Consider the following 25,813-nt stretch of genomic DNA (forward strand, 5'->3'; position numbering starts at 1 on the left):
ATTAAGAAAATCGTAAGAAAGAGAAAATATATTTACTATTCATTAAGTGGAAGTGGCTCATTAAAAGTCTTCATGTTGAGTAGACTGAGGAAGAGGAGGAAGAGGAATAAGAGGAAGGGTTGGTTCTGCTGTCTTAGGGCAGAGGCAAGAGGAAATCTACATATAAGGGTCCATGCAGTTTAAACCTGTGTTGTTCAAGGTCTACCGTATTGAATGATTCCCCACCATATAAAATAAATACCTGTGAGTGCATACTGACATAAACGTCATTGAATGAATGGATAAACAAATAAACACATAAATATAAGTAAAAAACAAAATTGTTTCCTTTTCTACACTCACAACACTTCTAATATCAAACGTGTATGGGTTTTTTTCACCACAAGCAATTTTTCAGGTCTCTGTGGACCCAAAGTAGGTATCCTACAATTCGATTCAATTCTGACACTATTCACCTGCAGTTAGCTCAGACCCCACAGGTTAAAAGCTAAGACTGCCCCTCACTTCAGACACCAATCACAAGTGGTGAGTGCCCTGGTTACTCACTACTTCTATCTAATGGTAGCAGAGGCAGGTACCATGCTTGTACTGCCTGCAGAACTGTGAGCCAAATAAACCTCTTTTCTTTATAAATTACCCAGTCTCAGGTATTCTTTTATAGCAATGCAAAATAGACCAACACACTTTGCTGATTTGTAAATCGGAGGTACCCACAACCCCCTCCTTAGGTTGAAGCATTTGTTAGAATGGCTCACAGAACTCAGGAAGACAGTTTACTTGCTGGATTACCAGTTTTCTTACAAGGGATACAACTCAGGAACAGCCAGATGGAAGAGATGCGTAAGACAGGGTATGGAGAAAGTGACATGAAGCTTCTGTGTCCTCTCCAGCCATCTCACCCTCCCAGCACTTTCAGCTATTTGAAACCGAGGGCTAACCTGATTAAGCCCGTCAAACTTAATCTGCCTTGCTTGCCTTTAATCACTTCTTAGTTATCCTTAAAACATATGTAGCTAAAAGTTACATAGCTAAGCAATCCACTAGCTTTCTTATAGATAACATCTCTAACATATACATCTCCATGGTAATGGCTGCTTAGAGTTGTTCTTCAGGAATTGGGGGTTGGGGGTAGGCTGGTTAAAGGTAGTTGAAACCACCAACTGTCTGACTGGGCCTGGTCAAATGCCCAAGAGGTGACTTTTTTTGACATCAGAGGGCCAAAACCTCCCCCCTTAGATCATGCTAATGCCACCGTTTTCTGAACACATGCTCTATTAAAAACCATGACGCTTGACTACACACGGCAGATCAACAATTACCTCGTGATATAGTTTGGATGTTTTATGCCCTCCGAATCTCATGCTGAAATGTAATCCTCAAGGTTGGAGGTGGGCTTAGTGGGAGGTGTTTGGGTCATGAGGGTGGATTCCTCATGAATGGCTTAGTGCCATCCCCTTGGTGAAGAGTGAGTTCTCACTCCATTAGTTCAAGTAAGAGCTGGTTGCTTAAAGCCTTGTATCTCTCTCACTTCCTTTCTCACCATGAGACATGCCTACTCCCCCTTCAACTTCTACCATTACTGTAAATTCCTGAGGCTTCACCAGAAGTCAAGCAGATACAGGTACCATGCTTGTACTTCCTGCAGAACTGTGAGCCAAATAAACCTCTTTTCTTTATAAATTACACAGTCTCAGGTATTCTGTTATAGCAATGCAAAACAGACCAGCACACCTTGCTTTTCCTTGTCCCCAGTCACCTTCCCCTGTGTTTTGGACCACTTTGCACCTTTATCCCATAAATTTCTCTAAAACCCTATCTTTGGGGAGGTAGATTTGAGATTTCTTCTCCCATCTCCTCGCATGGCAGCCTTGTGCATAAAATCTTTTCTTTTTTCCAAAACCTGTCATCTCAATAATTGGCTTACTGCACACAGGCAAAATAAACCTGGTCACTAACATACTCACCAATTTGGGAGCTCTCTGAAAATTGTCTTGTGGGATTCTATGGAGGCTTTATTATATAGTCATGATTGATTAAATCATTGGCCACTGGTAGTCAACTCAACCCTCAGCCTCTCACCCCTATCAGGAGGTCAGAATATAGGGTTGAAAATTTCAGTCCTCCTTGGCCGATTGTGGTAGCTCATGCCTATAATCCCAGCAATTTTTTTAGGAGGCCAAGGTGGGTGCATCACCTGAGGTCAGAAATTCAAGACCAGCCTGGCCAAGATGGCAAAACACCATCTCTCCTAAAAATATAGAAAATAGCTGGGTGTGGTGGTGCATTCCTGAATCCCAGCTACTCAGGAGGCTGAGGCAGGAGAATTGCTTAAACCCAGGAAGCGGAGGCTGCAGTGAGCCGAGATCATGCCACTGCACTCCAGCTTGGGCCACAGAGTGAGACTCTTGTCTAAAAGAGGAAGGGAAGGGAAGGGGAAGGGGAAGGGGAAGCGAAATCTCAGTCCTCTGATCACAGGCTTGGCTTCCCTGCAACTAGACCTCATCCTGAGGCTTCTCAGGAGCCACCAGTCATCAGCCATCTCATTAGTATGAAAAAACACACATCATTTAGGAGATTTTAAGAGTTTTAGATGCTGTATGCCAGAAAATGGGGATGAAGAACAAATATGTATTTCTTATTATAAATCATAATATCACACTAAATAAGGAATAAGAGATAATTTTCCCCTCAAATAGATAGACTATAACTCCCCACCCCATAAGTGTAAGCTACACATATTGACTTCTTTCCAAACAGTACAAAATGGAAAGCTGGCTGTGCTGGGCAGAGGAGGAGAGCATAACTTTATAGTGGAGAAACCTAATAAACCTCATCCCAGCCAAGTGATCAGGTTAGCAACAACAGTGATGTCATGTTAATACCACATACCTTTGATATGATTTTATAAGAATGGCCCTTTACCTCCGTATTCTTCCTCCTCAAACTCTGTAACCTCTGTATAACTGAAAAAACAAAAATCATAAACATTGCAATATGGAGGCACCCTACAAACTGACTACTCCTCCTTAAAACTGTTAAGGCTGGACGAATGCGATGGGTCACACCTGTGATCCCAGCACTTTGGGAGGCCGAGGCAAGTGGATCACTGGAGGCCAGGAGTTCGAGACCAGCCTGGCCAACATGGTGAAACTCTGTCTCTACTGAAAAATACAAAAATTAGCCGGGCATAGTGGCACACACCTGTAATTCCAGGTACTCAGGAGGCTGAGGCAGGAGAATTGCTTGAATCTGATAGGCAGAAGTTGCAGTGAGCCGAGATCGCACTGCTGCACTCCAGCCTGGGTGACAGAGCAAGACCAAGACTCTGACTCAAAAATAAATAAATAAATAAATAATAAAAATAAATAAATAAAACTGTTAAGGCTATTAAAAAAATAAGAAAAATCTGAGAAACTGTCACAACTATGAGAGGCACTAGGAGACATGACTAAGTATAATGTGGTATCCTAGAGAGAATGCCAAAAAGATCACTAGGATAAAATGAGGGAAATCTGAATAACATATGGACTTTAGTTAATATATCAACATACTGGTTCATCAGTTATGACAAATGTCCCCTACTAAATGTATGATATTAATGATATTAATTATAGGGGAAACTGAGCACATGGTATATGGGAACCATCTGGACTACTTTCACAATTTTTCTGTAAATTTAAATCTATTCCAAAATTTAAAAGTGTACTTAAAAAATCCATCCTGAGTTATCTTCTCCAACTGCCCACTAACAATCTTAAGTAAAGAATGTCTCTACTTATTTTAAATTTGTAAAAAGTAAATTGAAACCATTTCCAAAATGCCCCTTTTGATCATGCTCAAAATTGGCATGTGGCAAATTTATTGACAATGATAAAAAGCATGTGTTTTGTTTACTCTGTATTTCTACCTGCAACGAAATAGTCAAACTTTCATGCTCTCTTGTCTGACAGTGTTTCTGTTGCATGGCAGAAGTCTGAAGTTGTCTGAAGACGACTTCATTTTTTGGCTTGTGTCTTCAAAACCCTACAGTTTTTCAGTAGATCATAGTAAGTGTATTTCATATGGGGTGAAAGAAGTGAGAGAAGTATTGAAGAAAATGAAATATTAGGAAAAGAGAGAAAGCGGAAAAAGTATAGTTCCCCAAACTTAGATATGTTACAGAGATCCTTGAGTTCTATGACTAGTAGGGATCCCAAACCTGTTTCCTCTCAGCTTCCTAGAAAATGACTAGACCTCAGTAGACAGAATGGACCAACCTATGAAGGCTTCACCCAGAAAACTAGCAATCCTGATCTTGGCAAAGATGCCAATGCCCAGACAGAGAAGCAGCAGAGCCCCTCTACAAGGGCCCACACCAGGGTTAGCCCTTGAATGTTTTCTACACTGCCTAAGATGCCAGGAACTTTCTTTCAACTCCCTAGGAACCCCAGTTTTGATTGAGAGTCAATTCCCTGCTAAGTCAGCAAGTTAGAAACTGAGAGTCAAATGTAATTAAATTTTTGTAAAAATAATCTAATCTTTCCTCTGAATTTATACAGTAAGTTTCACACCTACTTCAGAAACAGAGTGTAGAGCTATCACTGAAAGAGCATCAAACACTGCACTTTGAGTTGAAGAATAAAATGCTGTGTACAAAGATCATACTAAATAGAAGGGAGACAAAGGACTCATGAAACATGCTCTCAGCAAATCTTTTATAATACATATAATGTCATTTATAGAATTCCTAATTGGACACGTCTCTATATAAGTTAAAAATCATCTACCAAATAAAAGCCTACAGTGTACATCATTCTTAGTCATTAATGGATTATATGATAAAAAATATGATAGGACTTTGCATACATAATTGCAGTTATCCACACTTTATGGAGGGAAGCAGACAGAATTAGCCCACTTTGAGATGTGAGAAATGAGTCTCCATGCAGAAAAATAACTCACCTCAGATTGTGCGCCAATAACTGCCGTGGCTACAGAGAGAGAAGGTAACTCTAAACCTGTCCTCTCCTGAATTCTAAAGTTCACCTCCCTCTTTGGCCTCGGCTAGGTCTGCTATTTTTATCATGGTACTATTTTCATGCAAGATTTGCCAACCCGGGAAAGAGTAGCTTTGTTTTTATAGGCTGTGTCTTCTTTGGGTAAAGAAAGATTTGGGTCAAAAAAAGTTCCATTTCATTTTGTAATCAGAAACATTTCATGGAAAATTAAAATTGCTACACAAGCTGTACTGCACACACCATGAAGTGTTCACTCATAAGAGATCATTGAGGCATCCCAGGACACTTTGCCCATCTTCAGATCACACTCCTTTCCTTCGATGTAGAACATTGGTCTGGACTTCAGAACCCATGAAAACTGAGCTGACACTTCAAAAGTTGGATAGTTCGGGTCAGGCAAAATAGTGTGGAAACTTGTACATGCCAGAAGCACCTCATCTATCCAAGCCAGAGGAAGACAACCACTGAATGTCTGCATTCAGCTCTAAACCAGCTTCCCTAGGGCCCCCAAAAACACCAGCATGTCCCTCCATTGTAATGCAGACTCCACCAAATAAACAAGCACCCTATAGATTTAAAAATTTTTGAGATAATAGATCACATTTTAAATGATAACATCAATGAAGCTTCTTCAAGATTGAGACCTTACATAAGTGGCATTAGAGTGACTGCAGCTGTTCAGTGAAAGTGTCTCTTTCTACTTCTTCCTGCTGATTTTTTTTTCCTTCTCTGCCAAAGAAGCATTGACTACATATTTTTTCATTATTTTCTTCGTGTCAAGTGGAACTTTTTCTTCCAGGTTTCACTGCTCAGGTCCATATGTCTCCTTTTTCTTCTTTTTGTTTTTTTTTTAAAGATACCACATAACAAAAATGTTTCTCTTATATTAATTTTGTTACTCAGGCAAAGTAAACCATCACTCCTTGGTATGTCACATAAAAGCCAGAAGAGTAGTGACTCACTCATGCAGAGATTTTATTTAAAACATTTGCTCTGTGGTCAGCATAGATTAAAGACAGATCAGGTTGCCCTCAGAGCAGTGCAGGGATAGTGAGAGTGAGAGATGTTGCCACTTGGTAGATAAACCACACACCATTCACATGACAGTCACTTTCCTTGGTCCCCTCCTTCAAGACTGGAACACCTGCATTCAGCAGACTTGGGCTGACTGGCCTTGTAACTCTGAAGGGTTCTTGGAAAGATGTGACATTTTAATTTTGTGATAAAAAATGAAACGGCTGCTGAAAGAAGATCTGAATGTCCCTTAGGGACTCCTGGTACATGGAGAAATGAAAAAGAGAAACTGGTGGGGAAGAAAAGGGAAAAGAAAAAAGAAAAATGAGGGAAAGGAAATAAACCAACAAGAGAGCACTATGACAAGTTTCCATTGTTCTTTTTCTGTGCCAGAGAGAGTGGAATTTTAAATGATTGCAAATTGAGCGGCTCATGGGTAATCGATTTGGTCTCCACCAGTAGAGGTCAGAAACCCATGACATGTAAATAATATTTATACAGTTGAAACAAGGAACAGATGAAGTCCATGGAAAAGAATGAATCTCTGCTTTTTGATTTTTATAGAAAAGCACAAATTTCAACATCTGAGACTGACACAGTAAGAAAACTGCACATGGTAAAAGCTAAAGTGTGAATGAATATCCGTAACTGTCAGTATTTATTCGGCTATGTGCTATTTATCTCAGGTCTACCAACTAAAATTAGTTAATAGTCAACCAAATTCATTGGTCAATTCATAAAAATCAGCTGATTGACTGATTTTGTGTGTGTGTGATCACATCCATTTCCAAATATACTTGTCCTAGAGCAACTTTTCTTCTCCCCTTTCATTCTTCTTCCCTTTTTTCTTTTTTTTTAATATGTAAAAAAATCACTAATTCTTTCACACTTAAAATAGCCTGTGACCTGCTGAAGATGGAAACTGTCAAGAAGATCATAGGATCTGCGGGTTTGAAGAAATTCCAGTGGTCATCTAGCTGGACCTCTGATGAGGGCAGGAATCCTTTCTATAACATCTGGTAGTACATGGTCACCAAAGAAAGTCTGCTCATATATTTTCATTGATAAGGGACCTGCTATTTTGAGGGGCATTTAGTTCCATTGTTTATGCATCTGTATGTTAAATCCGTATTTTTAGGTGTGGGTAATAAATTAATAAACAACAAAATCATAAGATAGTGATAAGTATAATTCAAAGCCTTAAAACAGAATAATGTGACAGTGAGTAGATAGCTACTAAAGACTGGGTGTTCGACAATGGTCTATTGCAGGATATGACATTGGGGCTCAGAAATAAGTGTTTTCCAAGCAGAAGGAATAAGCAAGATGAAGAGTCTAAGGTGGGAATCAGTTTGGCATGGAAAAATAAATAAGCAGGCTGGAGACTGATGGGCTAGGTTCAGGACGCTGAAAGACAAGCCTGGAATGGGTGCAGAGATCATTCGATGTTGGGCTTTGTGGGCTGTGACGAGGATTGCGTGTTCTATTCTAAGCACAATCAGATCTATTAGGCAGTTTTAAACAACATATTTAAAAATATTGCTCATGTAGAGAGAATAAGATCCAAAGCAGCAGAAATAGAAGCAAGGAAACCAATTATAAGGCTATTATGATAGATCAGAGAAAAGATTTTGATAGTTTGGATTGTGGTGGTGATGCAAGAAATGGAGAGAAGTGAAAGAATTTGGATTATACTTTCAGGAAGTCAGATTGGCACAACTGGCTAGATTGACTTTGCAGCATGGGGTGGAGAAGAACAAAAAAGAATCATATGCACTGTCAAGATACCTGGCTTGAACACCTGAGCAGGTGATGGTACAAGTTACTGACATGTAGAAAACAAGGTGATCACTAGGTTTCCAGGCAATGAAAGTAACCCAAGAATTCTGCTTTAACCTCACTATGTTTGAGATGTCTGCCATGTAGGCAGTTGGCCAAACAATTCAGATGTTCTAGATAGAAGCCAGATATTTTCAGGCATCTGCATTTTGTAAGATAATTAAATTATTAGTAGGTTAGTCCTAACATTGAACTGAAATTTTCTCCTTGTCATTACTACCCACTAGTCCTAGTTTTATCTTCAGAGGACAGACCATTTCTCACATGATGATATGGTTTGGCTGTGTCCCCAGCCAAATCTCATCTTAAATTGTAGCTCCCATAATCCTCATGTGTCAGAGAGGAGGAACCCAGTGGGAGGTAACTGAATCATGGGAGCGGGTTTTTCCCATGCTGTTCTTATGATAGTGAGTAAGTCTCACAAGATCTAACGGCTGTATAAGGGGCAGTTCCCCTGCACATGCTGTCTTGCCTGCTGCCATGTAAGACATGCCTTTGCTCTTCCCTCACCTTCTGCCATGATTATGAGGCCTACCTAGCCAGGTGGAACTGTGAGTCCATTAAACCTCTTTTTCCTTAAAAATTACCCAGTCTTGGAAATTTCTTCATAGCAGTCTGAAAATGGACTAATACACATGACAGCTCTCCAAGTATTTGATAAAAACGAAGGTTAATATTTACTGTACACCTGGTATATGCCAATTATTTTGCTCATAGTCTCTTATTTGGACTTTCTAGGGTATATGAGGGCATGAATTATTTTCCCATATTAAAGAAAACGGAACTGAAGTACAGAGAGAGTATCTTGTCTAAGGTCACAAAGCTACAAAGTAGAGAAGCTGAAATTCAATGCAGATCAATCTGATTCCCAAGACGAATTAACACTAGTGCTCTCAAGTGTTTCTCAGATAGCAGGGCTTCCAGAATGTTTCACCATTCTCAAAGTCTTCTGCTAGCTTCCTACTTCAGCAACATCTCGCTTTAAATTTTGGTCCTTCCAGTGAACACATTTGATCTGACCAAGGAGGAATACACCCATCTTCTGGACAGATGCCTTCATAGAATGATGCTGGACATTGCATTAGAGTAACCACATCACACTGCTGGCTCATATAAAATTTGTGGTCAACTGCTGTCTAGCCAGGGCTCCCACATCCTATACTTGTGCTATAATTTTTTTTGCCTACATTAAAAATGTCAGGATATTTGAAACCTGAGTCTTTTAACTAGCAAATTAGTTGTTACCTCCACTTTTCTTCCAAGGCAGTCTGATAAGTGGGCCTTTTGTCTTTGTTTCATTTGTTGATTAAAATGACATTTACATTATAGAATCAAAATTTTCAATATAATAAAAAATAAAGGTTAAGATGTATTGTGTGCCTACTGTGATTCCAATATTATTTTAAGTCTCAGTTTTCTCATCTTTAAGATGGAAATCGTAATAGTACCAAACAGCAAATGACAAATTGCCTGTGAAATTCCTAACTATAAGGTCATACTTATCTATCACTCAAAACTTTGGAAGACCATCTTATTTTAAGACAATGTCCAGCCTTTGATATTAAGCCACTCTCTGATGTAACTAAGGAATATTGTATTGGGAAAGTATACGGAAACTAAAAATTAGTCCGCCAAAAGCAGTTTGCAATGGAAAACAAGAGTAAATGATCTTACTATGTCACTGAGAGTTGCAACCACCGCTTAATTGCCCACCGATAGTCTGGTAAGTAAGGCATTGTTGATGTGTTTCCCATTCTACCCCAAAAAGGAAAAGGGCCTCCAGGAAGAAGATCCTAGGGAAGGACAGTAATGGAAGGAATGTACTGAAACTCCCTCCTCTGCCCAAATCCAATACAATTATTTATTTGTGCCCTGCGCATAATCTGTGCTTCCCTTAGTTCAGATTCTCAGAAGTAGATCATGAGACAAAGGCTCAAGTGTAAGTTGTTTGTTTGGAGGAGATGCTAGGAAACACCAGAAAAATGGGAAAGTGAGCCAGGAAAGGAAAATAAATAAAAAGTGCATTATTAAGTTAGTTACTACTGAGAGTAAATGGTATGTAATCCTGCTGGGAATCTCTGGTAGCCGGGGTAGAATTTGTGTCTCAGTGTTATCCCATCCCAGTTAGTTAATTATACACTAATTCCCATCAGTCATTGATGGAGACTGTCAGGGTAGGGGGTTAATTCTCAAGCACTTCCAGAATGCCCTGTGCACCAGAGAAAGCTGTCAAAGAGTTGGAACCATGGTCAGGCCTGAGGGAATGTAGACTGGGAATAACAGAATATGCTACAGCCAGTGAAGGTTTCTCAAGACCTCCAAGCTCTCCAATAAGCTAGATGATCAGATGTATATTTTTCTGGCAGGATGCATGGCCAACGAGAGCAGTTAAAACAACAGAAGCGTGGCCAAGCACCATGGCTCAGGCCTGTAATCCCAGCACTTTGGGAGCCAAAAGCAGGCAGATCATGAGGTCAAGAGTTCATGACCAGCCTGGCCAATGTGGTGAAACCCCGTCTCTACTAAAGATAGAAGAAAACTAGCTAGGTGTGGTGGCGTGCACATGTAATCCCAGCTACTCGGGAGACTGAGGCAGGAGAATCATTTGAACCTGGGAGCCGGAGGTTGCAGTGAGCCGAGATCAAGCCATTGCACTCCAGCCTGGGCGACAGGGTGAGACTCCATCTCAAAAAAATAAATAAATAAAAATAAAAAAATAATAGAAGAGTGTACTCTGGACAACTCAACAACAGCAACCACAAAAATTTGTAAATGGGCAAAAGGACTTAAATAGACATTTCTCCAAAGAAGATAAACAAATGATCATTCACTGGGCTCATTGCACATGAAAAGATGCTTAACATTATTAGGTAAATGCAAATCAAAACCACCGTGTAGTATCACTTCATGCTCATAAGGATGGCTCTTATGAAAAATCAAAGCAAAACAACAACAAAAACTAAAAATAACCAGTGTTTGTGAGGATGTGGGGAAATCAGAACCCTTGCAAACCGGTAATATAAATGTAAAAATGCAACCACTATGGTAAACAGGAAGTTCCTCAAAAAGTTAAACATAGAATTATTATACTATCCAGCAATTTCACTCCTAAGGATACAACCAAAAGAACTGAAATTGAGGACTCAGACATATACGTGTGCACTAACGTTCCTAGCAGCATTATTCACAATATTCACATTATTTACATTATTGTTCATATTTTCCCATCAAAAGGTGGAAACAACCCGACTGTCAATAGATTAATAGATAAACAAAATGTGGTATATACTTACAATGGAATATTATTCACCTACAAAAAGCAATAAAATTATGATATGTGTTACAATATGGATGACCCCTGAAAACATTACGGTAGATAAAATAAGCCAGAAAGACACCAAAGGACAACTATCGTATAATTGCATCTAAATAAAATACCTAGAATATGCAAACTTACAAAGACAAAAAGTAGATTAGAAGTTACCAGGGTTTGGAGAAGGGGCATTAATGTTTAATGGGTACAGAGTTTCTATTTGGGATGATGAAAAAGTCTTGGAAATAGATAGCAGTGATGATTACCCAATACTGAAACTGTACTTAATACCACTGAATTGTACACTTAAAAATGGTTAACATGGTACGTTTTTTTACGTATATTTTATCACAATAAGAAAGGTCAAAACAAGTTGATTTTCTTTTCAATTACAAGTTGAAGAATAATTTTCAAAGATGGGCACATAGTGTGATCCCATTTTTCAAAATGAAAATAAAAGGGGAACGTTGGAACCAATAAATGCAATGCATTACAACTGGGACCTATATCCCTCATTGTAGATCATGCTATCTGAGCGCCAGAAGCTTCAGTGAATAAAAACATGAGTTTGCAAAAGATAACATTTCAAATGTGTGAACACATACATTTTAAAAGACCTACAACTCTTATAACTATAACCAAATTTCTCTTTTTATTGCTATAAACTTGGTCATAATATTAATATTACCATTTTCTCCCAAAGTTCTATAACATCTACATTACCAGGTCTTTCTTGGTCAAAACCAGCATGTCATCAAGTTCAGAGTAATTCTGACCTTTATTTCTTGCTAAACTATTTTTGATATAAATCTATTTTCAAAAGTTGTATAAACCAATAATTTACTAAATGTTCAACTTTCTATTTTGCCTGCTCCCTCCCTCTTATTCCTTCATAAAATTCTCTTACCCTCTGCATAAAATGTATCTCTTTATTTTTTTTTTTTTGAGTTGAACACATTTTGCCATGAACATGAGGCTTCGTGCATGAAAGTTCGTCTCCCACTTCCTCTTCCCAGTGGCACAGTCTTTCAACTGCCAACTCCCCTGACTTGAACCTTGGTGCTCCCTACAGAGTGGCAGCATGACTCAGAAGAGAAAATACAATGGGTGGGTACAATCAGACCTGGGTTCAAATCCCAGTGCTACCATCTATCATATGATCTTGAGTAAGAAACATGGCCTTTCTGAGTTTCAATCATATCTTACATAAAATGAGTCTAATACTACCTCTCAAAGGGCTGATGTGCAACATATATTACACTAAAAAGCATTTGGGGCTAAATGCCATGGCTTACACCTATAATACCAACACTTTGGGAGGCCAAGGTAGTAGGATTCCTTAAGGTCAAGGAATCAAAGCAAGATGCCATCTCTACAAAAAAAATTAAAAATTAACCTGGCATGGTAGCACATGCCCGTAGTGCTAGCTACTCAGGAGGCTAAGGCAGTAGAATCACTGGAGCCCAGGAATTTGAGGCTGCAGTGAGCTGTGATTATGCCACTGAATTCCAGTCTGGGTGACAAAGCAAGACCTTATCTCAAACAGCAACAACAACAACAACAACAACAACAAAAACCTGGTTCATTACATGCCATACTTAGTGCTTAATAAATTATTTCCTTTTTTGTATGACTTCCTTCCCAGATCGTAATTGCATTCTATTATCCTATAGTGGATAATGATCTTGGACCCACAGTACTCATTTTCCTCTTCTTTAATTGTAATAGTACATTTATCTGGACTTGGGCCATTCATAATAGAGATTCCATGATCCTTGCAGCCAGTTATGGTCATGTCACTAAAAGGAAAAAGCAGAAGGCACTCTCTGATATGAACCAGTTTTGTTAGACGAGTAAGTTCTAGAGATCTGCTGTACAGCATAGTGTCCATAGTTAACTATATAATATTATGTTCTTCAAATTTGTTAAGAGAGTAGATTTCATCTTAAGTGTCTTTACCACAAAAATGAGGGGGAATCACAAGGAAACTCTATTACCTTGTGTGTTAATCTGTTTTCACACCGCTATACAGAATACTTCCTGAGACTGGGTAATTGTAAAGCAAAGAGGTTTAATCAACAGTTCTGCAGGTTTAACAGAAGGCATGGCTAGGAGGCCTCAGGAAACTTGCAATCATGGCAGAAAGCGAAGGGGAAGCAAGTACATCTTACATGGCGGCAGGAGAGAGAGAGCATGTGTGAAGGAGAAACTGTTAAGCACTTACAAAACCATCAGATCTCGTGAGAACTCACTCACTATCATGAGAACAGCGTGGGGGAAACTGCCCCCAAGATCCAATCATCTCCCACCAGGTCCTTCCCTCAACATGTAGGGATTATGGGGATTACAATGAGATGAGATTTGGGTGGGGACACAAGTCAGATTATGTCACTTTGATTGTGGTGATGCTATGTGGTCCAACTCAGTAAATTGTACACATTAAATATGTGAAGTTCTTTATTTATCAATTAAACTCAAACTCAATAAAGCTCAATAAGCATCTTAATAAAGCGGTTTGCTATTAAAAAAAAAAAAAAAAAGTAGGACGCTGCCCTAACAATGGTTGATATGAATGAACCCCTTGCTGTCTTCTTTTCCAGTCTGCTGACTGGCACACAGACACTGATATTCTGGAACATGAAGACAAAGGCTTGGGACAAGGGAGGAGAGATCTGGAAGGAACCTACATCTGAATATTCCATGGAGCAAAGCAGCCATATCGTCCTAACCCACTCACCCCCAAGCATTATTTATATGGGAGAAATAAGCTCTTTTCTTCTTAAAGCCAAATTATCTTTCATTTATAGAAAAATTTTATACTAACTCACATATCTTCCTAGGAATCCTACATTTTCTCTTTTGGGATAATGGAAGAGTCCTCCTCAGAGTTCTTTCCTATTTCCCATGAGAGGAATCTTACAGGTGAGTCAACTGAGGCCAATCTAGCAGGCTGTGATGAACACTAAATGGTTGGGGACTTTTGCTCTGACATATGTCATCATCGAAGTGCATGAGTATTTTATAAGATGATCAATGCTAAATGGCGGAAATATTTTGCCACAGCATTAACTAGACTAAAACCATCTTTACAAGATAATTGAAAAGGATTACCTAAGAATCTGAAGGAAAGTTACTTTTATGATCATACTTGTTATGCTGTAGTAATGTAATATGCTGCTAAAATCCATTTCAAACTGTTATTTCTATGAGAATCTGTCACACTAATTCTCACTAGCTATACACAAAGACAGAATTGAGTACTATCGATGCAATGAAGTTCTGGGGTAAAAGGAGTCAGGCTCCAATCTGTGTTGTGCAATGCTGTAGCAGTGTACTTTGGGGGAGTTTTCTTTTTTGTGTCTCAAATTCTTCACCTATTTTATGGATTTACAATAATAATTAACAAGATTAATATGATTATTAAATGCAATAATAATGTAGAGTATTTAACATAGTACCTATAGAAAGCACTAAATACATGTTAGTTGTCATGTTCTATATATTATATATATATAGTTTGTTTGTTTGTTTTGTTTTGTTTTTTTGAGACAGAGTCTCACTCTATTGCCAGGCTGGAGTGCAGTGGCGCAATCTCGGCTCACTGCAACCTCCAACTCCCCAGTTTGAGTGATTCTCCTGCCTCAACCTCCTGAGTAGCTGGGATTACAGGCATGCGCCACCATGCCCAGCTAATTTTTGTATTTTTAGTAAAGACTGGGTTTCACCTTGTTAGCCAGGATGGTCTCGATCTCCTGACCTCGTGATCTACCTGCCTTAGCCTCCTAAAGTTCTGGGATTACAGGCATGAGCCACCGCACCCAGCCTAATTTTTTTAATACTTGTTTCTGTAAAATTTCTCTGTTCAAAGAAAAAAAAAATCCACAAAACCTAGCATATTGTGGCACTAAAAACTGTAAAATAAAGTATATTAAATACAATCTAGCAAATGGGTTATTTGAATATATTTCACCTTGAAGGTGACTCCTGCTAAAAATGTGCCAAGACCAACGAATGCTAAATTTGGTGAGCAAAAATTTTAGGATAACAGGATTTACATAGTCTCATAGTGCCTCCTTCAAAGGTATTTATTAACACCAAAAAGGTGAGATGGTAACTTTACAACCGGTATACCCAGCAGATATTACCTTAACCAAGTGATCAAGGTCAACATCACCAGCAACGAGACAAGTCAACATCATGAACCTCTTATTAATTCATGCTTAGAACGCAGTATCATTTGCGTAATATTTTGCCAAAAGTGAATAACTTCAGTCCAAACAGGAGAAAACAGCAGACAAACCCAAATTGAAAGAGACTACAAAATTTGTTCAAAATTGAAAGTCTTTAAAAATTTGGCAAGGAAACCTGGACGAGCAACAAATATAAGTAAACCTATATTTGATAGCCAGCCTATATTTGAAAAATGTCAGAGAATAGATACTCACTTTATCTAATGTTTTCACACCTTAAAAAAGAGAAATTTATTTTGGAAATGAAGTAGATCTATAAATGTTGATTTTAAAAGATTTTGAGTGGAAAAACACAAATTATTTTAATTTTATATAAGACTATGGGCTGGGCACAGCAGCTCACGCCTGTAATCCCAGCACTTTGGGAGGCCAAGGAGGGGAGGATCACAAGATCAAGAGATGGAGACCATCCTGGTCAACATGGTGAAACCCCATCTCTATTAAAAATACAAAAATTAGCTGGGTGTAGTGGCGCATGCCTGTAGTCCCAGCTACTCTGGAGGCAAGAGAATCACTTGAACCCAGGAGACGGAGGTTGCAGCGAGCCGAGATTGCCCCACCGCACTCCAGCCTGGCGACAGAGAGCGACTCCGTCTCAACCAAAAAAAAAAAAAAAAAAAGAAAAGAAAAGAAAAGGAAAAGAAAAAGACTAGGCACACTATAATCTCATTTATGTAAAAAATGATTTACATCTGCCTGTGCATTTTTTACCTTTGTATATAAAATGTCTGAAAAGATAAAAAATACAATTTGTGATTAGTTCTTTGGGTAAAAATTGGAGGCTGAGAGATGAAGGGAGAAAGTTATTTTCACCCTGCATTTCTATGTACTATTTCAATTTTTTAGCATAAAGATGTATTATCTTTGTAACAAAAATAATATATTTATTAAAAATGAATGTAAATCAAACCTGGATCCATTTCTCATTTTTGTCACATGTCTGCTAAGTCACTTAACGTTTTTGGACCTCATTTTTCTCTTCTGTAAAATGAAATTATTATTTTATATATTAGTGATTTAACTGGAAATCTCTGCAAGCTTGTCCAGCTTGCCTTATTTTGTTGTTATTGTTGTTGTCGTTGTTCTGTTTTGTTTTGTTTTAGGCTTTTAGCAGCCTGAAGCCATGGTTTTTAGTTCCTGTCTCTGGTGATAAGTGGAAAAGAGGGATGAGGAAGGGGCTTCACTGGCCCAATCAGAAACAGAAACTAAGAACCTATGACTGTATTCTTGCCTTTGAACAGCTCTGCTAGGGTGTTGTGCAAATACAGATTCCCGGGCCCCACCTCAAGTCCTATTAAATCAGACTCCTCGGGCATAAGGCCCAGAAGTGAAATCTGTAAAAGCTCCCCAGTTGATTTTGGTTCTCCCTTTCCGGACCTGGCTAAGCAGGAGGCGCCATCATGGGAGTTGCCATCCGCCACAACAAGGACCGAAAGGTTCGGCGCAAGGAGCCCAAGAGCCAGGATATCTACCTGAGGCTGTTGGTAAAGTTGTATAGGTTTCCGGCCAGAAGAACCAATTCCATATTCAACCAGGTTGTGCTGAAGAGGTTGTTTATGAGTCGCACCAACCGGCCGCCTCTGTTCCTTTCCCGGATGATCCGGAAGATGAATCTTCCTGGCCGGGAAAACAAAACGGCCGTGGTTGTGGGGACCGTAACGGACGACGTGCGGGTTCAGGAGGTGCCCAAACTGAAGGTATGTGCACTGCGCGTAACCAGCCGGGCCCGCAGCCGCATCTCAGAGCAGGGGGCAAGATCCTCACTTTCGACCAGCTGGCCCTGGACTCCCCCAAGGGCTGCGGCACTGTCCTGCCCTCCGGTCCTCACAAGGGCCGAGAGGTGTACCGGCATTTCGGCAAGGCCCCAGGAACCCGCACAGCCACACCAAACCCTAGGTCCGCTCCAAGGGCCGGAAGTTCGAGCGTGCCAGAGGCCGACGGGCCAGCTGAGGCCCCAGGAGCCCCGCACAGCCACACCAAACCCTAGGTCCGCTCCAAGGGCCGGAAGTTCGAGCGTGCCAGAGGCCGACGGGCCAGCCGAGGCCCCAGGAACCCCGCACAGCCACACCAAACCCTACATCCGCTCCAAGGGCCGGAAGTTCGAGCGTGCCAGAGGCCGACGGGCCAGCCGAGGCTACAAAAACTAACCTTGGATCCTACCCTCTTATTAAAAAGATTTTGAATGCTGACCAAAAAAAAAAGTTTATATCCACATCACTTTCCACAAGAGTATGAGAGCCTCCCAGGAGAGAAGACAGCGTAATTATGCCTGCCATTTTTACTTCGGGAGTGGTCACGGGACTTGACCAGTGAAATGTTAACTCCATGAATACCAGCAGGGATGTTAATGTGAGTGCATGGATTGGTTTGTTTGCATGTCTTTACTTAGCCATGAGAAGAACATATACTAGGTAACAGCTGATCCCCAAATAAGGAACTACAGGGAGCAGACTTGAATTCAATAAGTATGTGAAGTCAAGCATAGGTAAGCAATCCTAGGTAAGCCATCCTAGGTAAGCCCTCCAAGACCGCTACTGACCCACAGACCTATGAGTGAGTAAGCATTGCTACAGCAGCAACTATCTAATAAGAGTGGAAAGTGGAATTTTGGAGAAGCCAGTCCACCCAGCAGATTAAATAAAGAGTTACCCCCTAGAGATGGTTTTGTTCCTCTGAAACAATGCTTCACAGCGTTTAAGATGCAGTTTTTCTATCTACCTGGCCCCTAGAGTGAGGAAAAATGGAACAAATTTCCTATTCAGTCCACACTGTACATATAGTGTATGCAAGAAATGAACATTGCTCTTATAAGTCACCATAGATACAGGGCTTAGCTCTTTGGCGTATCTCAGACAATCCTGACTAATACAGGAAGGAAGTTCCAAGATTAATTCATCAGTTCTTCAATGTCATGGAACATTAAGCTTTCCTTTTTTCCATTTTTCCTTGTTCTACGGACCACCGTGTCATCCCTTAAAGTTTCAAGGTGGTTGTAGCAGATCCAGGCCAGAATCAGGTAACAGGCCCACGTCCTGACTGTAAGAGGAGAAGCTAGAAAAACAAGTGGTTTTGCCTTTTCGTTATATTTACTGGAAGACAAGCTTTGCCAGCCATGAAGAAAATAGGAGGAACAGGTGCTGCGTAGGCAGCCAACAGGTTCTTTGAATGTAGGATGGGATACTATCTACATTTGAGATTCTACTATTTACTGAATGCTTTCTCTATGTCAGTTTATTTTCATAGCTCATAGACATTATTTCATCCCCCGCCACCCATTTTACTGATGAGAAACTGGAACACAGGGAAGCTAATTGGGAATCACAAAGACAAAGCAACATGTTTAAGATCACCCAGATTGTAGATGACAGAATAAAGGTTTGAACCCACGCCTGACTGTCTGTATTGAAGCCCTCTTATCCAAACACCCTTCATGTAAAGACTTCTGCTTCTCTCCATTGTTCAGTACTTCAAGACAGCTACTGATTCTGCTGCATGACTCTTCTGTACTACAAAAGAGGTGCAGGACAGACACAAAAACAAAGTCCCTCCCTGGGGCACTGAATTACCCACCCCCAAAGAAAAAGACAGATGGTGATCTTTTTTCTTTTTTTTTCAGTGTCAAAGCCCATTCCAGTGAAACAAGCGCCTGCTGTCCCATGACTTATAACACTAAGTGATGTTCAGATTCTGTTGGGTTCCTGAGCAAGCATGCCAAGTCTGTTTGCAATTTCCGCAGCTCATAGCATGCTTGTCAGAGGCTTTCCATTCATTTTCACTAACGCTTCCCTGGCCTTTTGAAGGCTTTTCAGCTGAAAGCCAAGAGTCCAGGCCCCAGATTCTCAGAGGCTGGCAGCCCTCTTAAATGCATTGTTCATATCTCTGTCTCTCTCTCTCTCTTTCTCTCTCTGCTTTTTCCAAAGAAAGGACATCTTGGTACAACTCAAAAAGCTGCAAGCTGAAAACGCACTGAGAGTTTGAGCAGTAAGTCCCTGGTGTTGCTCATACCCAGAGCATTATTATCCCCTTAATCATCTCTCTCTCTCTGGACAGTGGTCTGTCTTGATCTTTCTGGGAGAGGCAACAAAGCAGCTGTGGTAGAATTTGATGCCATGTTGATGGCGTTGCACTGTTTCTTCAGATTCTCACATGGATGTGTGCCCTTGTGGGTGGCCTTCCATGCAGAACAGAGCAGTCCTTCTTCCCAGAAAGGCAGCGGAGCTTCCCAGCTGTGGTATCTTGGGGAAATGAAGCACATCCCCTCTGCTGTAGAATCATCTTAGCTTTTCCCACTTTGAAAGCTGGTTCCCAGAGAAAAGATACTAGGCAATTTTTTTTTGTAGAGTACTGATTGTATTGCTGTCAAATCAATGGACTAATCACCTATACGCATTCTTCTCTCTCAAACTATGAAATTTTTAAATGGGAAAACAGAGAGCTTGGGAAGAAGGAAGCAACAAGGGCTTTATGCCTCTGTGGTAGACAGAATTCTAAGATTGACCCTCAATAACCCTAACCCTTCTATAATCCAATACCCAGCCATTTGAATGTGGGTAGAACATGTGAATATGATGAGTGGTTACAAGGCAAGAGGGAGATTATGCAGTTGAGCCTGAATTAATCACACAAGCCCTTTAAAAGTAGAGAGATTTTGCTCGCTAATAGTAAAAGAGAAGTCAAAACGATTCTAAGTTTCAGGAGGATTCTATTTGAGAGATCCTGCTACCAGCCTTGAAAAGTTAAGCTTAACTGATGAGAGGGTCTGGGAGAAAGTCCATGGCAAAAAGCTTGCAAGGGGCCTCTAGGAGCTGAGACAAGCCCAAAGCTGAAAGCAAGTAAGGAAATGGGGTCCTCTGTCCTACAGCAGTGAGGGACTGAATTCTGCCAACACCCTTAATGGATCTGGAAATAGATTCTTCCCCAGGTCTCCAGGGAAGAGTCTAGGCCAGCCTTGAATTCAGTCTTGTGAAACTCTAAGCATAGAACCCAGTCAGGCCCTCTCATCCACCCTTTTCCTCTATATAACTGAGAGATGATAATTGGAAGTTGTTTCATGTGGTGAGTTTGCAGTAATTTGGTATGCAGCAATAGAAAACTCATACAGCCTCTTTCACCCATTCCCAGGAATCACAACGTTCAATTGGCAACAAATTGCATTTAATGAGTACAGACTCTAAATCATATAGATCTTATTCATTACATTATCTTCCGGCTTCGTTATGCATAGTAAGTATGAAATCAATCTTTGATGAAATGAATGAGGCAATGCTTAAAAGCACAGGCTTTAAAGTCAGAGACACACGAATCCAAATCCCAGCCTCATTACCTAGTATCTCCATGATCTGGAGTGGGTCGTTTAAGGTCTCTGAGTCTCAACCGTTGTTTCATTTGCAAAAAGAGGGTGAGCATGACACCTGCCCATTTTACTGGTTCCACTACTAGGAGACACAGTTGACTACTAGCTTATTTTTCACCTTCTCCAGTGGATTTGACAAAATTAGACTCTACTAATTTCCCACCTACATATAAAACCATTTTTTTTTTCAGTCCCTTGTTGGAGATCTTTCTTTCCCATCTATTTCTTATATGTTAGAGTTCTTCAAGGTTTGGCTGTTTCCTTTCTTACGAATTATTGCATAAATTTCCGTGGCTTCAAATGCCATACACTTATCAATCTTTTTCAAGATTCTTTCTCTACACCAGCTCTTTCTTTGGGGCCCTGAACCCATAGATCTAGCAACCTGATAACTCTATTTGTATCTTACTAGTTTCTGAAACTAAGAGAAGGCCTATATTGAATTCATGACTTTTTCCCCCCAAAATTACTCCTCCCCTAATGTTTTCAATCTCCATAATGTCTCTACCATTCACTCCTACCGGAAACCTGGGAGACATCTTTGAAAACCTCTTCCTCAGCCATTCACATTCAACTCAACACAAAGACTTGTCAGTTGTACCTCTAAAGATATTCCTTATCTACCCTTTTCTCTCCATCTCCACAGCTATTCTTATACCCATCCAAGCCACCATGTTTTGCTTGGACCATGATAACATCATCTAAATGATATCCCACTTCACTCTCGTTTCTCTAAAATCCATTCTCCATTCTGTGCCCATGTGATCTTTATAAAAGGAGAATCTAAGTATATCATTGCTCACATTAATATTTTTAATCTTATATTGGCCTTAAGATAAATTATTAATTATAGGTTAAAATTAAGTTATTAGTCAAATATTAGGTCAGTTCTTCTCTAATTTCAGCATAAAATTAAATACATGAGGTGTCTGCACAGCTCATGTGCTCTTATTTGGAAATGTTTTTGCCACTTTTGCTGAAGAAGTTGCCAGATTTTTCGACCTGGTTGTCCTGTAGTTCTGACCAGAACTGGCTAAATAGGAGAGGGAAGGAAAGAAAGACACAGAGACAGAGGCAGAGAAACGTCTGATATCTTTGTAGTTCCCATGACACCAGTAGTACTTCCCACAGTTGGGTTTCATGAAATTTCCCTTACTTACTTGTAAATACATTTCCTTTTGGCCAACATGAGTTTGTTTTTCTTTCAACCAAATAACTCTTAAACAGAAATAAAATTAGCCTTTTGCCTTTCCTTCTCAACATAATCCCAAACTTGCTTCCAAATTTTAATTTGCAAAGTCATCATAATTTGAAAAGTACTGGTGGATTTCCCAAGTCCAGGGATTCATTTGCTCTGAGTTCTTCAGAAGCAACCAGCTTTTGCCAATGGAAACACAAATGACCCAAATCAATGATATATTTTTAACTTTTTATTTGGAAATAACTTGAAATTTACAAATTGTGGAAATAAAAATAATATGAAAATCCCCACATAACAATTATTCAAATTCACCTATTTTTAACATTTTACCCCATTTGTTCTATCATTAAGACTATTTGTCAATGTATGTAGCTATCTAGCTACATCTAATTTCTTGTCTGAACCACTTGATGGTAAAGTAAATACATCATGGCCTTGGACCTATTAATGTATCAGTGTATATTTCTTAACAATAGGAATGTTCTATTATATAACCAAAGAAAAGTTGTCAACCTTGGTGAATTTAATATTGGCAAATGTTTTTCTGTACACTTTGTATTCCAATTTTCTCACTTGATCTAACAGGGTCATATAGCACATTGCCCCACCCACCACTCCAGTACAAAATTTAAGATCAAGTATTGTATTTACTTATCATGTCTCTTTGGCCTCTTTTATTTTAATTTTTTATTAACATCATTATGTTGTAAAATAGATCTCTTGAACTGATTTCTCCTAACTGAAATATTATATCCTTTTCCCCAATTCCATTCTCCCCCTGGCCCCGGTAATCAGATCCTACTCTCTGCTTTTATGAAGCTTACATTTCTACATTCCACAGATAAGTGAGATCCTATGATATCTGTCTTTCTGTGCCTGGTTTATTTTACTTAACACAACAACTTCCAGGTTCATCCATATTGTTGCAAATGACAGACTTTCCCTCTTTTTTAAAGCTGACTAGTAATCCATTGTGTATAGATGCCATATTTTCTTTATTTATCCATTGATGAACACAGGTTGATTCCATATCTTGGCTATTGTGAAGAGTGTTGCAATGAACATGGCAATGCAAACAGCTCTTCAACATACTGATTTCATTCCCTTTGTTTATATACCCAGAAGTAGGATTGCTGAATAATGTGGCATTTCTATTTTAATTTTTTGAGAAATCCCAAATTGTTTTCTATAATGGTTTTATTAATTTACATTTCCACTAACGGTATACCAGGGTTCCCTTTTCTTTATAACCTTATCAACACTTATCTTTTATTTTTGACCTCTTATAATCTGAAACATTTCCATAGTCTTTCATGATATTGATGCTCTGGAAAAATACATTCCTCTTTTTGTTTCATAGAATGTTTCTCCTTTGGATTTTATTGAAGTTATGTGTTCTCAGATGGAATACTGCATAGGTAATGTGGTGTCCTTCCAGGGGTGTGACACCTGGAGGGACACAAGGCCACCTGTCCTTCATGGGTGATGGTCACTAGGACCACTAGTCAAGGTGCAGTTAAGGTGTGATCTGATTCTCCACTGCATAATTATTGTTTTTTTTTTTTTTTTTCTTCCTGTATTAGGGTTCTCTAGAGGGACAGAACTAATAGGATATATACATACACACACACACACACACACACACACATATATATGTATCAACTCACATGATCACAAGGTCCCATAGTAGGCCATCTGCAAGCTGGGGAGCAAGGAGAGCCAGTCTGAGTCCCAAAACTGAAGAACTTAGAGTCCAATGTTTGAGGGCAGAAAGGGTCCAGCATGGGAGAAAGATGTAGGCTGGGAAGCTAGGCCAGCCTAGTCTTCCCACATTTTTCTGCCTGCTTTATATTCTAGCTGCACTGGCAGCTGATTAGATGGTGCCCACCTAGATTAAGGGTGGATCTGCCTTTCCCAGCCAACTGACTCAAATGCTAATCTCCTTTGGAAACACCCTCACAGACACACCTGGGATCAATACTTTGCATCCTTCAATCCAATCAAATTGACACTCAGTATTAACCATCACACTTCCTTACAATAGATAAGCAGTCTGTAGAGAGACACTTTGAGACCATACAAATGTCCTGTTTCCCATCAAAATTTCTTCTAGGATTAAAAATCCATTGATTATTCTTATCAGATCCAATCCATACCACGATGGTTGGAAAATGATAATTTTTCAACTCCAGCGTTGCAAAAGCCCTCCTTCTCTCCCACTTATTTATCTATTTTTGGTGTAAATCCATGAGTTTCTTTTTTCCCAGTGATTTATGTTTTATTATTGTATTCCATTATTTGATGCTCATATCAACCTAGATTTTCCCAGTGGTAGCCCCTTTGAGCTGAATTTTTTTCCTTGTGACAGGTCATGATAGGTAGATGGATGTAGTGCTTTTTATTTTATGGCATAACAATATATTTCAGGCTCATTTTGTGCCCATCCTGCCCCAGCTCTGAAATCAGCCATTTCAATTATATTTTTAAATTGATGTATTGTAATTGGGTTTTTATTAAAATGGGGCATATTTATATCTGTCTCATTCTTTGTTATCAGAAAGTTTTAGCAATACATTAGAGCAAAACAAAGAAGTTTCAGTGGAAAATTCTTCTAGTGGCTTATTTCCCCTGAGTTTTTTGGATAGGAAGATAGGCTGTAATACGGGCTGAATTCTACTTATTGAAAATCAGTGTATTATTATCCTACTCTTCTGAGAGCCAATGCTTGGCAGGCATCCTCAAATTTTATTGTGAGTTACAATGCTGGTGATCAACCAATCCAATAAATTGCTCAGTTCTTCCAGTTCACTTAGAGAAAATATGATTTTTCTTTAAAAATATGCAAACTTGTTGGAATTCATTTCTTCATCTACAAGTATAATGATTTTGACTAATTTTACACAAAAATATTGCCAAGTGTGGGCTTCATAAATCTGTCTCATTTTGTTACTTGCTACTCTCCCCAGCTGCTTTGAACTTAGCAGAAAACTGCCAAATTAAAAAAATAATAATAATAAGCTATCATGTGCTGTAATTTCCTCTTTGGGGGCATTTTTAATTTTGTCATTGTACATCTCATGCTTTAAAGTAGATTAAATACATCTGATCCGGTGCCCAAGAAACAATTATTTCCAGTGTTAAAAACAGAATTGAGAATTCAGGGGATGGGAAGTTAGAACTTGAACTCTGTCTTAGATTTTATGTGACATGTGTTAACATCTCATCTAATTACATTCATTACCTTATTCATCTTTAGAAACAAAATATTAATGAAAACTGAAAGGACTGAAATAACAAAAAATGGATTTTTTTCTGGCCTTATATTCATACTGAATGGAAGTGTACAATTCATTGAATGATACCCAGTTAGGTTGATGAGATGGGGCTTTGTGATGGAGTCAGATACATTCAATAGGATGTAATAAATAAGAAACACGTAATGAGTCTGGGCACGGTGGCTAATGCTTGTAACACTAGCATTCTGGGAGGCCGAGGTGAAAGGATTACTTTAGTTCAGGAGTTTGACACCAGCCTGGGCAACAGAGACCTCATCTCTACAAAAAGTTTAAAAATTAGCGAGGTATGGTGTCATATGCCTGTGGTCTCAGCTACCTGGGAGGCTGAGACAGGAGGATTGCTTCAGCCCAGGAGGTTGAGGCTGCTGTGAGCTGTGATTATGACACTGCACTCCAGCCTGAGTAACAGAGCAAGATCCTGTCTCAAGTAAAAACAAAAACAAAAATGAAAAACAAGAAACACGTAATGGAGTGTTAACGACTAAAAGGTTTAACTGGTTAGCATTGGCTCAGAGGCTCTAGCACCGTAATCCAGACTATCATTTGTCTT

General features: G+C 39.4%; 1 protein-coding gene and 1 pseudogene across 4 annotated transcripts in view; one reads left to right on the plus strand and one right to left on the minus strand.

The window, feature by feature from the left end:
* KCNJ16 (potassium inwardly rectifying channel subfamily J member 16) overlaps positions 1 to 25,813 on the minus strand; it is a 541,663-nt gene that overhangs the window by 463,559 nt on the left and 52,291 nt on the right. The window contains exon 1 of one of the 3 annotated variants that reach the window (XM_050765623.1): positions 16,886 to 16,954. The exons of the other annotated variants lie outside the window; for them this stretch is intronic. The gene's annotated coding sequence lies outside the window, so the exon portion shown is untranslated. Of the gene's footprint in view, positions 1 to 16,885; positions 16,955 to 25,813 lie in introns of those variants that run through there. 3 annotated transcript variants of the gene reach the window in all.
* On the plus strand, positions 16,795 to 17,614 carry LOC126939855 (60S ribosomal protein L18-like; annotated as a pseudogene). Its single transcript, XR_007720477.1, has 2 exons — positions 16,795 to 17,274; positions 17,456 to 17,614. The product of XR_007720477.1 is annotated as a 60S ribosomal protein L18-like (transcript).

The sequence above is a fragment of the Macaca thibetana genome, chromosome 16 (assembly GCF_024542745.1).
Source record: "Macaca thibetana thibetana isolate TM-01 chromosome 16, ASM2454274v1, whole genome shotgun sequence".
NCBI classification, from domain to species: Eukaryota; Metazoa; Chordata; class Mammalia; order Primates; family Cercopithecidae; genus Macaca; species Macaca thibetana.